The 2,555-nt window shown below is 40.2% G+C and overlaps 1 pseudogene; it reads left to right on the forward strand.

Annotated features, from left to right (window-relative positions):
* The first annotated feature begins 1,080 nt into the window (after positions 1–1,080).
* LOC100954735 lies at positions 1,081–1,675 on the forward strand (annotated as a pseudogene).
* The last annotated feature ends 880 nt before the right edge of the window (positions 1,676–2,555 follow it).

Raw genomic sequence — 2,555 nt, forward strand, 5'->3', positions numbered from 1 at the left:
GTTACGTTGATAATGGTAAAAGAAGGAGGCTAACTGAAGTCTTTCTAATGGTAAGGTTAAAACAGTTTTCATTTACAGACAAATTATTAAAGGAGAAGCATTTATTTTAAAAGATATTTTCTAGTTCGATAGGCAGTTACATTGCTGAAAACAAAGCTGAAAAAAATTCCTTAGGCATGAAGCCAACTTTGAAAGCAAGAACCTACTGGGTTTCAACCAAACCCACTGACAATGCACTACAGGTGGACACCACATGGGAGGATGAAAAAATGTGATCGTGAAGGTCATGTTGACAGTTCCATATCCATAATCTATTCCTCTTAAATTTGATCTGTGCATCTGGTACATATTTATGCATGTATTTTTACTGTAGGAGCTTCGAGTTCTTTAAGTAGGTCAAGAGTATGCTATGAAATCTCCTGTTGGGGAGAAAAGGCGAACTTGTGTGAGTGGCCTGGCAAATGTGAGTGGCCTTGCATTGCACAGGGCCCTGTTAGAATATTTGAGGTTGCTTAGGGAGCCCCACATCTGAGAAAAGAACTAGTAGGGACCAGAATGTCACATTTCCTTAAAAAAGCTAAAAAAGAAAAAAAAAGTGAAGCTGATGTAAATTTATTTCAGGACAGGGGTGCCACACTGTTAGCACCAAGCCCAGGAGCCTCCACTACTATTGCCTGTGATATGCTAAAAATAAATACTGTAATTTGATAACGGAAAAGCCAAAGATGTATGATCAATACCCACGGCTTACAATGTAGACTAAGGTCTATGTGAGGGCACACGATCCCCTGTGGTGAACGTAAATCAGGGTAGGTTTTCGTGTATTTAAATCATTTTTCAACAATGTCTCATCTTAATAACTTCTCAAAGTGTGATTAACATAGATATCTGACCATGTGATTGTGGGGGAGAAGGAGAACTTCCTATTTGCCCCTGAAGGTTCACTGAAAAATCAACTCATAACAAGGCAGATTAATAAGAGAAAGAGATTACAAATTTATGTACCTATGGGGAAAATTACAGAGTGATTGCCTAACATCCAAATGGGGCCCAGAAGTTTATATACCTATGTTGGGGAACATGGCCACCCCCCTAGGCCCTTTCATGTGTCTGGTGTGCTTAGAGGTATACAAGAAGGCTGTGCCGGTGCCTTGTGGACACACCTTTTGCTGTGCATGACTGTGGGAATGTCTGAAGCCAAGGAAACCTGTCAGTGGGGTCTATTGTTTCACTCTGGCACCTAGACTCTGAGCTGTGGACCTCAAGCAGCGGACGGAGAGCACAGAGATGTCTTGCCATGGCTGCTGTAAGAATTTCTTCTTATCCAAGATCCTGGCCCACGTAGCTACCTATTTTAAATACCAGAATTACACCATGGAAGGTGTGAAGGCCACCACTAAGGATGTGTCCCTTTAGCCAAGAAATGTTGCAAATTGTTACACCTTTCCTTGTCCTTATCGTTTTGAGAAGATTTGATCAGGAAGGACTTCTGGAACATTGCATTTATTCCACAGCAAGGATACCAAATCTGGTTTGTCCAGTATGTGCCTCGATGCCCTGGGAAGACCCCGACTACTGCAGCATCAACTTCATAGAGCACATCCAATGCTGTACCAGTGTTCTTATGACACTTATGACACACTTAGAAAGTGTGACCCAGAGCAAGAATTTGTAGTGGTTCTTCAAAACTCAGATTGGGCAATTATCTGAATTTTAAGGAATACCAATTGGATTGTTTTCACAGCTTCAAAGTTCCTTTCCTCATGCCGAATCCTTTTACAATGCTCTTGGTGTTATCCATTTATTTATTTACTTATTATTGTTATAGGTTATTTTGAGGATAGAAAGAACTAGGTTACAATGTTTACATTTTTTAAGTAGAGTCCCACTTATAATTGTGTCCAGCCCCCAAGAGGTGTGCTATACACATTAACATTGTGCCCATTAAGTGGGAACACACACACTCCTATCCTCCACCCCTCTTCCCCCTCCCTCATTTCCCCACCTCCCCACCTTGAATTGATTTGAGTTTTTCTCTTATGTGGGTATGTATTAGGTTGCCTACTATTTCAATGATAGAATTGAGTACATTAGATTCTTGCTTTTCCATTCTTGTGATACTTTACTAAAAAAAAAATGTATTTTGGTTGGGTGTGGTGGCTCACACCTGTAGTTGTAGCACTCTGGGAGGCTGAGGCAGATGGATTGCTTGAGTTCAGGAGTTCGAGACCAACTTGAGCAACAGTGAGAAACTGTTCTACTAAAAAGGAAAAATTGACGCAAGAGGATCACTTGAGCCCAAGAGTTTGAGGTTGCTGTGAGCTATGATGCTACAGCACTCTACTGAGGTGAAAAAGTGGGACTCTGTCTCAAAAAAAAAAAATAAATAAAAAGAATGTGTTTCACCTCTATCCAGGTTAATACAAAAGATATGAAGCTTCCGTCTTTTTTAATGGCTGAATAGTCTATATATATTATAATATATATACCACAGTTTGTTAATCCATTCTGGGTTGATGGCCATTTAGGTTGTTTCCACATTTTGGCAATTGTAA

The sequence above is a fragment of the Otolemur garnettii genome, unplaced genomic scaffold, assembly GCF_000181295.1.
Source record: "Otolemur garnettii isolate 467f Iridium unplaced genomic scaffold, OtoGar3 scaffold00093, whole genome shotgun sequence".
NCBI lineage: Eukaryota > Metazoa > Chordata > Mammalia > Primates > Galagidae > Otolemur > Otolemur garnettii.